A 15,105-nucleotide genomic window follows, 5' to 3' on the forward strand; every position below is an offset into this window, starting at 1 on the left:
AGGGGCGCTAGAGAGGCGCTTTGGATAGACCTGAGCATTGTAGCGGGAGAAGAGAGAGAGGAGGGCACAATTTTTGAGGGTTTTTCACCCGTTGGGGTGTTTGACCAGCCGAAACAAACAAACAAAAAAATATTTTCTATATAAACTATACTCAATTTCACCCATTTTTATACCAAAACTTCACACCATCACCCAAAATCAATTCATCTTCTCAATTTTTTTTAAAAAAATGGCTGGAAATTGGTTCCCAAACCTTGATTCAGATTATCTTGACGACGATTCATTGAACACGTTTATGGGTTAATTTTTAGTATGTTTTTTTTGTAATTTGAATTTTAGATATTAATGTGTTTTTTTAATAATTTATGTGTTTTTTTAATATTATGTTGTTTGAATATATTTATAAAAAAAATTAAAAAAAAAATTCACTGGAGCCCCTCCACACCAGGGGCCAGGGGCTCCCGCAAAGCCCAGTTGGACCCACAAGACTCACCTTGAAGAGGTACGTCTACGCAAAGACCAACTGGATCCGCAGGACCCACCATGCTCAGAGAGATGAAGACCTTACACGCAGTAAGCCAGCTGTCCCCGCAGGAAAGCCTCCCTTGGTACAGTACCCTGCCTGTCCCCGCAGCTGTGGGTACAAGCCAAGAAGGAAGGCTACCCGCACTAACAGTAAGGCTACACGTATAAGGCACTAACTCTTAATACTTCAGTAATGTCACCTGTAAGGCCCCGAACCCGGTAGCCATACTTTAGCGTCGGATTTACTCATAAACACAATCCTTCAAATCAGAGTTTATTAAAACTTTTCGCGGAATATAAAACATCAACCATTTGTTACAAAACATTAAAGCTTTTCTTTGATACCATGACACAAAACTTTATATTTAAAACATCTTTACTTCTTCCTTCAGATGCCAGCCGTTCAATCCATGCCGTGTGTCATCCTCATGCTAACTCTATAATCAGCTCACCTGCGTGCATACTAAAAGTCAGCTACGCTGAGTGAGTTCTAGTTAATCAAGCAACTTATCATACAACCACTTCATACAATATATACGTATCCGAAGACACATAGTCCACTGTCTAACATGCCACTGTTTAACCACTTAATTACCCCTATAGCTTAGCCTCTTAATTACCCCTACAGCTTAGTCACTTATGCCACTTTATGCCACTTGATGCCACCTTAATAACGAAGTCACGTATAGGCTTACCCTACCACGTACTATCGTCATGCCACTAACACTCTTACTAGACTCTGCCACTTCTATCACGCTCTACCTCTACTTGTCTACAGCACTCTTTATACCAATACAATATTTACATAATAAGCAAGTCGCATCATAGAATACATACTCCCTAACAACCACTTGACAATCACTCTCCTTGACGATACGTGCAATATCCGAAGATCGTTCACGTACCGACAAGCATTACATAATAGCTACTTGTATAACATTTATACACTTACCACTTAAGGTAAGTGTATTCACACTTTCGCATCTAACCTGCTTAACTTACCACTTAGCCTCTTATTTACACCTACCACCTTGCCACTTTGCCACTTTAATAACGTAAAACGTTATGCCACTTTGCCACTTTAATAACGAAGGCACGTATAGGCTTACCCTACCACGTACTATCGTTATGCCACTTTGCCACTTTGCCACTTTAATAACGAAGGCACGTATAGGCTTACCCTACCACGTACTATCGTTATGCCACTTTGCCACTTTAATAACGTATAACGTTATGCCACTTTGCCACTTTAATAACGTAAAACGTTATGCCACTTTAATAACGAAGGCACGTATAGGCTTACCCTACCACGTACTATCGTTATGCCACTAACACCCTTACTAGACTCTTGCCACTTCTAACACGCTCTACCTCTACTTGTCTACAACACGCTTCATATCATTTACATAATAAGCAAGTCACATCAACAATCATACACACATAATAACGATGGCACGTACAGGCTTTCCCTATCACGCGCTCACGTTATGCCACTAACACCCTTACTAGACTCTTGCCACTTTTAACACACTCTACCTCTACCTGCCTATATCACACTTCATATCAGTTCGGTATTTACGTAATAAACAAGTCACATCATAACATTCATACACACTATCAACCACTTGGAATTTACTATCCTTGGCGATATGTGCAATATCCTAAGATCGTTCACGTACCGGCAAGCATTATAAAATATATACCTCATATAACATCTATAGCATACACTTACCACTTAAGGTAAGTGTATTCACACTTCACATCGAGTATGCACACAGCCCCGAAAACATAACAAAGAATGGGGCTAGAAACTCACCTGGACTCTGCTTCTTCCTCTGGTAGTTGTAAATCTCTTCTTTAACTGAGCTCGGCTAACTGTACAAGTTACACGTATCAATACTCGCCTGACCTAATCTGGTGGTATAGTATTAGCTTACTTTAACTTATCGCTTTTAATTTATTTTCTAATCAAACTTGGCTTTAGGCGAAGTTAAACCTCGGGCGAACTTGGCTTCAGGCGAAGTTAAACCTTAGGCGAACTTGGCTTCAGGCGAAGTTAAACCTTAGGCGAACTTGGCTTCAGGCGAAGTTAAACCTTAGGCGAACTTGGCTTCAGGCGAAGTTAAACCTTAGGCGAACTTGGCTTCAGGCGAAGTTATCCTTAGGCGAACTTGGCTTCAGGCGAAGTTATCCTTAGGCGAACTTGGCCGTAGGCGAAGTTATCCTTAGGCGAAGTTACGCTTGAAGGCGAAGTTACGCTTGAAGGCGAAGTTCATCAGGCGAACTTAATCTTGCAGGCGAAGTTATCGCGCTGCAGATCTGTTTGCCCATAACTCCTTCGTTTCTTAGCCAAATAACTCGATTTTGGTACCCACGGAATCGTATGATCGGCGCCTACAAATCCCAACCATCAAATCGGCCTAAAATCGACGTTTTAGGGGTCCGATTTGGGCAGTTTGGGTTTCGGGTCCGGTTAACCCATCCAATCCTAACCATTTTCAGTAATATTAGCTTTGTTGGATTTGTTCTTACCTTACCAACTCAGATCTATCAACAAAATCTCGGGTCTCGGCTTCTAATCTTGATCGGTTAGAATGTGTGTGTTTTGAGTGTGAAGAAATAGATGTAAATGAAGATATTTTTGGGATTTTGGGGGTATTTATATCCCTGAAATCCCATTCTTATTTAACCCATCTCAATTAATCCACGTCCACAACCCACATCCATTACCCAACACTAGCCCGACCCATTCAAACTCATATTCTATTATTTATATCCTAATAACCCGGGTAAACTTTCACCCTAATATTAAGTAATATAATTAATATTACTTGGAAATTTCGGGATGTTACAAGTCTTCCCTCCTTAAAGAGGTTTCGTCCCCGAAACCTAACTTAAAGGGACAACACAAACATCATCACTCAAGGAATTATCTAGTACAAGGATAGCAAGGCTAACAGGTAATAACAGTGGCCAGCTGTGACTAGCTGATCACATTGCTTTCCGTGTCCTATACACTTCCCTTTATGAGTCTATTTGTGCTGGTTCTACTTAAGCAGTTAGTCAAATCAACAATCAATTACTCCTATCCCTATCGTTCACATATCTTTTCTTTCTCATTAACATATATCATTTAATCATACACCTTACCTTTACTGATTTTTTTGCTCGAGCGACACATGGCATTCTTGAACTGGCATCTTCTTTCTTTTCTTACTTAAATCCCATTCTCTGTTCGAGTCTAAGCATGTAGGATGCTTAAATCTCTCGAACTTATGCTCTGATACCAACTTGTAAGGCCCCGACCCCGGTAGCCCTACTTTAGCGTCAGATTTACTCATAAACACAGTCCTTCAAATCAGAGTTTATTAAAACTTTTCGCGGAATATAAAACATCAACCATTTGTTACAAAACATTAAATCTTTTCTTTGATACCATGACACAAAACTTTATATTTAAAACATCTTTACTTCTTCCTTCAGATGCCAGCCGTTCAATCCATGCCGTGTGTCATCCTCATGCTAACTCTATAATCAGCTCACCTGCGTGCATACTAAAAGTCAGCTACGCTGAGTGAGTTCTAGTTAATCAAGCAACTTATCATACAACCACTTCATACAATATATACGTATCCGAAGACACATAGTCCACTGTCTAACATGCCACTGTTTAACCACTTAATTACCCCTATAGCTTAGCCTCTTAATTACCCCTACAGCTTAGCCACTTATGCCACTTTATGCCACTTTATGCCACTTGATGCCACCTTAATAACGAAGTCACGTATAGGCTTACCCTACCACGTACTATCGTCATGCCACTAACACTCTTACTAGACTCTGCCACTTCTATCACGCTCTACCTCTACTTGTCTACAGCACTCTTTATACCAATACAATATTTACATAATAAGCAAGTCGCATCATAGAATACATACTCCCTAACAACCACTTGACAATCACTCTCCTTGACGATACGTGCAATATCCGAAGATCGTTCACGTACCGACAAGCATTACATAATAGCTACTTGTATAACATTTATACACTTACCACTTAAGGTAAGTGTATTCACACTTTCGCATCTAACCTGCTTAACTTACCACTTAGCCTCTTATTTACACCTACCACCTTGCCACTTTGTCACTTTAATAACGTAAAACGTTATGCCACTTTGCCACTTTAATAACGAAGGCACGTATAGGCTTACCCTACCACGTACTATCGTTATGCCACTTTGCCACTTTGCCACTTTAATAACGAAGGCACGTATAGGCTTACCCTACCACGTACTATCGTTATGCCACTTTGCCACTTTAATAACGTATAACGTTATGCCACTTTGCCACTTTAATAACGTAAAACGTTATGCCACTTTGCCACTTTAATAACGAAGGCACGTATAGGCTTACCCTACCACGTACTATCGTTATGCCACTAACACCCTTACTAGACTCTTGCCACTTCTAACACGCTCTACCTCTACTTGTCTACAACACGCTTCATATCATTTACATAATAAGCAAGTCACATCAACAATCATACACACATAATAACGATGGCACGTACAGGCTTTCCCTATCACGCGCTCACGTTATGCCACTAACACCCTTACTAGACTCTTGCCACTTTTAACACACTCTACCTCTACCTGCCTATATCACACTTCATATCAGTTCGGTATTTACGTAATAAACAAGTCACATCATAACATTCATACACACTATCAACCACTTGGAATTTACTATCCTTGGCGATACGTGCAATATCCGAAGATCGTTCACGTACCGGCAAGCATTATAAAATATATACCTCATATAACATCTATAGCATACACTTACCACTTAAGGTAAGTGTATTCACACTTCACATCGAGTATGCACACAGCCCCGAAAACATAACAAAGAATGGGGCTAGAAACTCACCTGGACTCTGCTTCTTCCTCTGGTAGCTGTAAATCCCTTCTTTAACTGAGCTCGGCTAACTGTACAAATTACACGTATCAATACTCGCCTGACCTAATCTGGTGGTCTAGTATTAGCTTACTTTAACTTATCGCTTTTAATTTATTTTCTAATCAAACATGGCTTTAGGCGAAGTTAACCCTCGGGCGAACTTGGCTTCAGGCGAAGTTAAACCTTAGGCGAACTTGGCTTCAGGCGAAGTTAAACCTTAGGCGAACTTGGCTTCAGGCGAAGTTAAACCTTAGGCGAACTTGGCTTCAGGCGAAGTTAAACCTTAGGCGAACTTGGCTTCAGGCGAAGTTAAACCTTAGGCGAACTTAGCTTCAGGCGAAGTTATCCTTAGGCGAACTTGGCTTCAGGCGAAGTTATCCTTAGGCGAACTTGGCCGTAGGCGAAGTTATCCTTAGGCGAAGTTACGCTTGAAGGCGAAGTTACGCTTGAAGGCGAAGTTCATCAGGCGAACTTAATCTTGCAGGCGAAGTTATCGCGCTGCAGATCTGTTTGCCCATAACTCCTTCGTTTCTTAGCCAAATAACTCGATTTTGGTACCCACGGAATCGTATGATCGGCGCCTACAAATCCCAACCATCAAATCGGCCTAAAATCGACGTTTTAGGGGTCCGATTTGGGCAGTTTGGGTTTCGGGTCCGGTTAACCCATCCAATCCTAACCATTTTCAGTAATATTAGCTTTGTTGGATTTGTTCTTACCTTACCAACTCAGATCTATCAACAAAATCTCGGGTCTCGGCTTCTAATCTTGATCGGTTAGAATGTGTGTGTTTTGAGTGTGAAGAAATAGATGTAAATGAAGATATTTTTGGGATTTTGGGGGTATTTATATCCCTGAAATCCCATTCTTATTTAACCCATCTCAATTAATCCACGTCCACAACCCACATCCATTATCCAACACTAGCCCGACCCATTCCAACTCATATTCTATTATTTATATCCTAATAACCCGGGTAAACTTTCTCCCTAATATTAAGTAATATAATTAATATTACTTGGAAATTTCGGGATGTTACAGGTGTCACCTGAAGAAGGAATGAGCAGGGCGGGAATATTCCCGCCCAAAAGAGCCAGTCCGTACGCTTCTAGAAGATCTTTTGTACTATACCTACCAAGGTATGGACAAATAGACAAGATCTGACAAAAGCAACCCATGAACCAATCACAGGGTGACAGCCCACTGACAATAGTACGAGGAGGAGCACGCTCCAGTATAAAATGTCACTATCAGCCGCTGCCTACCCACCAACTCCCATCATGGCACGAACGTAGCCCATAGTTGGTGGAAAAGGAATATTATATACAGCTGGCCGTACCTGCTTGGAAACCTACCTTCGGCTATAAATACTCCAACACCCTGAAACGGTATCATCATCTTCTCTTTAGCTATTTCTCTCTTTATACACTTATATTCAGAGCAACCTAGTCTGATTCTCACGTCGGAGGGTGGTCACAAGGAGGAACCCCCCCTTCTCAGTGACGAGCTTACGGTGTCGGTTTTGCAGGTTGAGAAGAATAGCCATCTTTGCCGGACCTAACCCTCGTGGGAAACATCTACTTAACCCTAAGATTATCCTTAATCTGTCAGGGTCATCTAGTGTTTATTCATTGGCGCCATCCGTGCATTAAGCTAGAACTTACTCTTCTTTTTCTCAGTTTTTTCAAATTTCTGGAAAGATGGTTAAGGTTACTCCGATGCCAAAGCCACCGGGTAACCAACAAACTCCGGTAACCACAACCCCAACTACTGGGGGGAACACCGGTGAATACACGATTGTTACGAACACTACCCCGGTTACCCAAGCCGGGGCAAGTGCAGTAAACAATCCTCTCCTGGGATTCATTGATACCCAGTTGGGGAAACAACAGACGAGACTTCCCCGAAAAACACCAGAACAAGTTAAAGCTTGGGCGGAAGCACGTCAGAAAGAATTCCAAGCCGAGTTGGACGAACGTTTACGTTCACTCCAATAGGCCAATGAAAAATTCGGAAGCACTCGACAACAGCTCAACATGAGCAATGATTGCGAGTATGTGGATGATGAAGATTGGGAAGAATCTGACAGCGACGCAAACCCACGTCATAAGGCGAAAGGGAAGCGTAATGAAGCAGACTTCCACTCGAGAAGAAATTTCGAAGAAACTTTCAAACCAAAGAACATGGGGGGGAAACCCACGTGACTTCTCCAAAACTTACAGACCAACTGTTGCGAATGCGGGAACGTCCAAATTTGCAAGGGACATTGCGGAAGCAATCGCTCCAAAGAGTGCCAAACAGATGTCCAACATAGGCGCTTACGATGGCATATCTGACCCGGACTATCACATGAACAGATTTATAGCGGGGGCAACCGTCAGTAAATGGACGGAACCCACATGGTGTTACATGTTCCAAATGACGCTCGTCGGGGCAGCCAGAGCGTGGTTTGATCGTCTACCGGTCCACCACATCTACGATTGGGCTGACTTCCAGCACAAATTCAGCCAGCACTTCAGTCAACAAAGAAAATATACTGAAGAACAATGAACGATCCTCAACTGCATCCGAGAAGAAGACGAATCTTTGCTAGACTTCATCACTCGCTTCAACTCAAAGAAGCTAAGTATGGGCACTATTAGCGAAGATCTTGTTCGCGCCGCTTTCATCCAGGGCGCTGAGTACCCAGAGCTCATCCGCACATTGACAGGTAAAGACGGCATGCCACCCACGTGGGATGCCATCATTACGGCAGCTAAACGCTTTGCCTAAACGGATAAGCAACTGGGTAGAAATCTTCCCCAGAGCACAAACCTCTACACCCAGAGAACAAGAGAAAATAACGTCCGTACCGCCCGACAAAACAAAAAGAGGAAGCTTGGTATTTGGCAGTCAAGGGTAAACTTTGACACCTCATCCAGCTCTCGCCCTTTCTTAGGCGGAAGGGACAACATGCAGTCGTCGAACCGGAATCCCAGATGGACGCCACTCACCAAAAGCGTCACTGAGATATTCGCCACCGAGAAGCTCCCATGGCCAAAGGCTCCAATTATCCGACAGCGTCAAAACGCTGATCAGAGCAAATCCTGTGACTTCCACGGGACAAAAGGCCACACCACGGAGGAATGCACATCCTTGAAGGATGTCGTCGAAACATTCGTCAAATATGGGAAACTCACACACCTCGTGGCGTCAATCAAGAACGGTGGGAGGAAAGACAATCGGTACAAGGGCACTGAATGGACGACTAGTAGCACTTAACCGCTTTTTGGGAAACCATGCGGAAAGGTCGTTCCCATTCGTGTCAACATTGAGAAATTGTTTGAAGAAAACGCACTTCCGCTGGACACCAGAAGCAGAAGCAGCCTTTCAAGAGATTCGGTCACGCTTGATCGAACTCCCAACACTCACAGCACCAGAAGTGGGGGAGGAATTAATTCTCTACCTCTCCACCACAGACAGAGCAACTGGGGCAGTCTTACTAGTAGAACGAAAGGGCATCCAGATGCCCATCTACTATGTAAGTCGCGTCTTAACAGACGTGGAAACCCGGTACTCCACCCTGGAAAAATTAGTCTTAGCGCTTGTACAGGCTTAACGCAGGCTAAGACGATATTTCCAAGGCCACCCAATCACCATTCTCACCAACTTCAAACTTGCAAACGTTCTAGGCAAACCCGAGTTGTCAGGGCGCCTAGCCAAATGGGCAATTGAGTTGGGAGAATACGCGATAAAGTACAAGCCAAGACCAACCATAAAAGGCCAGGTCTTGGCCGACTTTATTGTAGAAGTCCCCGCTTCGCGGGAAAAAGAGTGCCAGAAAGAGGCTCAACCCTCTCCAGCACAAGACATTAACGATGTCTGGCGACTCTATACTAATGGAGCAGCCAACAACGAAGGTTCAGGCGCAGGGTTGAAACTAACTAACCCAACAGGCCAAGAATACACTTACGCTATTCGGCTGGATTTCCCAAGTACGAATAACGAAGCGGAGTACGAAGCATTCTTGGCCGGATTAAGAATTGCGCGTAATATGGGGGTAAAAAACTTGGAAGCCCACGTGGATTCCATGCTAGTAGCCAACCAAATAAACGGGACGTACACGGCCGTGAACGAAACAATGGCCCTATACCTCGCACAAGTAAAAACCCTTATGCGCGATTTCAACGATTGCAAAGTTGTGCACATCAAGCGAAGCAAAAACAAATCTGCGGATACGCTAAGCAAGCTTGCATCGTTAGCCTTCACCTACTTGGGAAAGGACATCCGCGTTGAACTTCTTGGAGCACCATCAGTCCCGCACAAGGAAATTTGTGTCATCTAAACCGGCACGGAAACATGGATGACGCCAATCATAAATTACCTTGCGACGGGTGTACTACCAGAGTCAAAGACACAGGCAAGAAAGATACGCTGTAAATCACTGAACTATCAACTTGTTGATGACATACTTTACAGGCGTAATTTCCTTGGCCCACTCCTCAGATGCGTTGACGACCAAGATGCCGACTACCTCATAAGGGAAGTACACGAAGGCATCTGTGGAGTACACGCAGGTCCACGCGTAGTTGTAGCTAAGCTAAACAACGCGGGATACTTTTGGCAGGGGATGCACACGGATGCGCTGGCCTACATCAGAAAATGTAGGTCCTGCCTGCTCTACGCACCCAACACGCATCGCCCGAAGAACGAACTTGTTCCAGTCACCTCTTCATGGCCATTCCAGAAGTGGGCCATCGATGTTACAGGCCCATTTCCCACAGCAGCAGGGAACGTTCAATTCCTGGTGGTAGCCATCGACTACTTCACCAAGTGGATAGAAGCAAAACCCCTAGCCCAAACAACCGCAAAACATATCAAAAAATTTATTTGGGAATTTATTATTTGTCGTTTTGGACTTCCACAGATTTTGGTGAGCGATAACGGCACCAACTTTGCTGACCAGAAGCTACAAAAGTGGCTGAAAGAGCTTCAAATCACCCACACCTTTACCTCAGTGGCACACCCGCAGGGTAATGGTGAGGTGGAAAGAGCAAACAAGAGCATCGTCGACGGCATAAAGAAAAGACTCTTGGAGCATAGATCCAGCTGGGTGGACGAAGTTCCACATGTCCTTTGGGCAAACAGAACGCTGAAAAAAGCAAGCACGGGCGAAACCCCATTCAGCCTCACCTATGGCACTGAAGCCATGGTTCCAATCGAGATCGGTCTACCCTCACCAAGAGTCATAACTCAACCAGAAGATAATGATGTGGAAAGACGGTTAGACCTTATGCTAACCGAAGAGCGCAGAGACTTAGCCGAAGCGCGTGAAGAGAACTACAAGCAACAAATGCAAAAGCACTACAACACGCGGGTGAAACTCTGCAACTTCAATGTCGGAGACTACATACTGCGTAACAACGAGGTTTCGAACCAGGAGCGCCCAGGAAAGCTGGCCCCGGTCTGGGAAGGGCCATACATTATTAAAGAAGTTCTGGGAAAGGGCGCATACCGGCTCGAAAGGCTCGATGGCACCCCCATCCCAAGAACATGGAATGGAGCTCAATTACGCAGATGCTACATGTAGATCAATTCCAAACTTGTAACGAACAGGCCTACAACCACTTCTAATGTAAATGATTCTCCTTATCACATTGATGCTGATAGCCTTACCTTTATACTTATGATCTGACCACACTGATATGCCGGTATTCACCGCATAAATAAGTGAGGTAGGAAGTAAGTCGTTGCGTGTGGAAAGCTACACAACCCGCATAAACACAAATAAACAGTAAAATTTCTAAGGAAAAGATGAGAAAAACCTTCACGCGAAGTTTGGTCATCCTACTAAGTGAAAGTGACGGTCCTACCCGCACAATCATGATAGAGGAAACAGAACGTTAACTTATTATCTGACACGCGTCGAAAGGTTAACTTATTCAAAACACTTAGAAAATTGCTAAGATAAACTAAAATATGCATGAGCAAATCATATAATGTTTATAAGGCAAGGCATTAACAAAACATTTATATTCACGATAAAAGCTGTTCAAACATTACAAAATGGCTAGGTATCTACCCGCCTACAAAAAGTGCAAATCTATCCTAACGGCTTGGAGGAATCTTAAGATTCAGGCTTCGGGACCACTCCCTCCAAACCCACTTGAACCCGCACCATCAGTTGGCTGCGGCTGTTCAAGGAAAGCTTTGAGAGCAGCTAGCCCGTCATCAGCAGCAGCAACTTCATTCACCTTTTCCACGACCGGATGAGAGAAAGCAGCATACTGGTTCACAGCTTGGTCATAGGCAGCCTCAGTATCAACATCGTGTAGAGGAAATCTGGAAGGCGAGATACCTTTCTCTGCAAATCCTAGGCCAAGTAAGAAACCAACTTTCTCCCCATCCTCATGAGAACCGTTGAGCCAATCCTTATTGGACAGAGCCTCTTGAAGGGTAGCTTGAGCTTGATCGCGTGCGCGTTCGGCCTCATTCTTATTTAGGTTGGCAAGCAACACTTCCTTGGCAGTAGCCTCCTCAACACCTTTAAGCTTGCGCTCAGTGCGATCAAGCACACCCCTCTGATCCAAGAGCTTTTGTAGCTTCTTGGCGTCCTCCAAAGCCAAAGCCTCATGAGCCTGCTGAAGCTTCTCCAATTTAGCTTTCAGTTCTTCATTCTCAGTGCGTAGAGGCTCAGCAACAGCTTCAGCTTTTGTGGCCCTTTCAGTCGCATTACGCGCAGTTTCCTTAGCCAACCTAAGCTGTTCATTAACAACTTGAGAAGCCTTGGAACGGGCCTCATGCCTAGCTTGCATTTCGGCCTCAAGATCCTTGAAGGCCTTTTCTCTCTCAGTAGCGGTGGCGGCAAGCTTCTTGTTTTCTTCCCTCAGCGATCGCACCTGAGACCCCTCCAAGCTACGCGCAGTTCTTAACTTATCGTTTTCACGACAAAGTAATTCGACACGCGGCTGCATCCGGGCGAGTAGAATTCGGAGCTCGGTGGACAACCTGCCTTCCTGGTAACTAACCATTGCCTCCCCCAATGCACCACTTGGAGTGGCATGGCGCGTCCAATCGACGCAGTCTGCAGCCGTCCTGAGAGTTGTTCATCTGCGGATATTCCACCTTGGGGCATAAACCTCATTGGAATCCGAAACTGCAACAACAAAAAACAGTCAAGAAAAAATGACTAAGGATGGATAACATGCCAAAGTAACCCCACGCACCTGTAGGGTCGATAACAGGCCGATAGCCGCTAAACCCATCACCCGAACCTAAAGGATATCCATCCAAGAGGTCAAGGAGATGGGAAGGAGGCAAAGATCGGACCCCCTCATCAACAGAGGTAAGTCTAGAGGTTCCAACTCTAAACATACCTAAAGAACTGGCCAAGGACGAAGTAGTCGTTGACGCCGAATGTGACACCGTAGAAGTCACAGAGGTAGAGACCATTGGAGATGAACTCATTTGAGATGAACTCGTAACCATTGCAGTCGCTGCAGATGAGCTCATTGCAGATGAGCTCATGGAAAAAGTCGCCGCGGGTCCGGTGAATGACGTGGTAAATATGGCACTGACGGCTGGCGAAGAAGTTAAACTGCTCAACGCAACAACGAAAGTGGACGCCATCGTCGACACAACAGCCATGACAGACGACGTCATAACCGGAACAGTTGCTTCAACAGTAAAAGCAACAGATCCAGTACCAGAAACAGACGCAGCCGCCTGGGTCATCGCCTCGGATAGGTTGACCAAACCTATCGTCGTGGGTCCTGAACCAACTCCTCCCGCACCACTCTCCTAAAAAACAGATAAGTCTACTTCTGCATAAAGAAAAACCTTAAGATATCAAAAACGAAGGCGGAAGGAGATGCGGAAAAGGTACACAAAAAGTACACTTACTGGTTTTCTTGATCTTGAAAGCCCTGTTAGGCGGAGATGGACCCGATGAAAATGGTCTCTTCACGCCAGTTACCTTCGCAATGCTTAGCGGCTCGGAAGTGACAGTCGTTGTCTCAACCTCTGAGACAATGGTCTCGTCACCACCACCAAGGTTCCTCGCCGCCTCCTCACTCTCAGTCTCGGAATCAGACTGATCCCCCAAGTCAACGAAGGAAGCAACCTGCGTTTTGCCCTTCACGCTAGCCACCTTCTTTTTCCTTACAACAAAAGGCCCATCTGCAGATCTCTCATCAGAAGATGACAAGATCAGAGGAATTCCAGCAGAAGTGTGAGCATGAAGAGGACGAGGATTAAAGAACTTATTACCTGGCCGAGTGGCGCTTAAAATCTCATGGCCTGGCGGGTAGACCTCTACGAACCTATCTGCAGTTTTCTCCAAAACGGGCAACTCGTTCTCATCAAGATCACGAGTACCCAACCGCGTTGGACCTCCAGTCTCCCGCGGGTGCAAAAGCGACTGTAAGTCGTTCCCTTCTGAAATAAAAATGATAACAATGTTAGAAGGAAAACCCTAAACCAACACAAAAGACGGGGCGTACCATAAGGAATATAGTTCAAACCGTATTCAAGAACGATGGGTATTTGCGGCGTCCCAGACCCGGTGTCCTTCCACACGCGACTCATCCCAAGCATGACCATCCCAGATTCCGAGAAGCGATAAACAGGAGTCTGAATCTGGGAAATCTTGGTGAACCACTCCGTCTCCTGGTAATTGGAAGCCGGAAGATTAGGAAGTGCCCTCCCATTCTTGAACGCCATCGCAATGGGAACGACACGAGCGGAAATATAGAAAAATTCACGCTTCCAAGAACGAAGACTACGCTCAGTAGTACAGATCTTCAAACCCTTGATCCGAGTGACAAGGGTATACCAACCCTGGATGCACCTCCAAGTATAGAAGGTCATCAGGCGGTCGACTCGAGGCTCGATATTCAAAATACGGCACACCCATTCGAAATGGCGAACTTTAGCAATTGCCATTGGGTGCACCTCTGTCAAATGAACACCGTGTTTCTCCAAAACACGGTATACGAACTTCGTTAATGGGAATCTTAGATTCCCATATATGAAGAACGAAGCGTAAAACCCTATCTTGCCCTTAGGGGCGTCGTATACCGTCTGGTTGGTCTCCGGCAACTCCGGCTCATAGGGCTCCAGCATTAATTTCTTGACGATGTAATTGTATACATCGAGAGAAAGAGTATACTGACACTCGCCAGCAGTACTCTTATCGTCCTTATCGGACGTTGACGTCGGGTTCTCGGGGAAAACGTCGGACTCTTCGACGTTAACCTCTGGGTCATGAGAAGAAGAAGACATTTTTTAATGTTAAGGATGAAAGAAAGCGGTTTCAGGAGAATGCTCGCCGGAAAAGATGAGAATTCGCCGGAAATCGCTTAAAAGAAAAAGAAGAGTGAAGTGAAGATAATGGACGAAATACACCCTCTCCACCTTATATACTCATCGCAATGAATGCGATGAATTTAATGCGAATGAGAGAGAAAGCACAGGAGCAATGACACGGCGACACGTGTGGATAAAGCAAGCTGGCAACAGATGTCAGAATGGCGCGTGTAGGTTCCCTGGATGGATCGCACGAGATATCTCGATCTACTCAGGTGCGGAATCCCTGCGTAGATCGTTACGAGCGTAGAAAACGAATCAAACAAACACACGAATAAAC

The sequence above is a fragment of the Bidens hawaiensis genome, unplaced genomic scaffold (genome assembly GCF_021521415.1).
Source record: "Bidens hawaiensis isolate Kalapana, Puna unplaced genomic scaffold, B.hawaiensis_p1.1 tig00001236_1, whole genome shotgun sequence".
In the NCBI taxonomy this organism is placed as follows: domain Eukaryota; kingdom Viridiplantae; phylum Streptophyta; class Magnoliopsida; order Asterales; family Asteraceae; genus Bidens; species Bidens hawaiensis.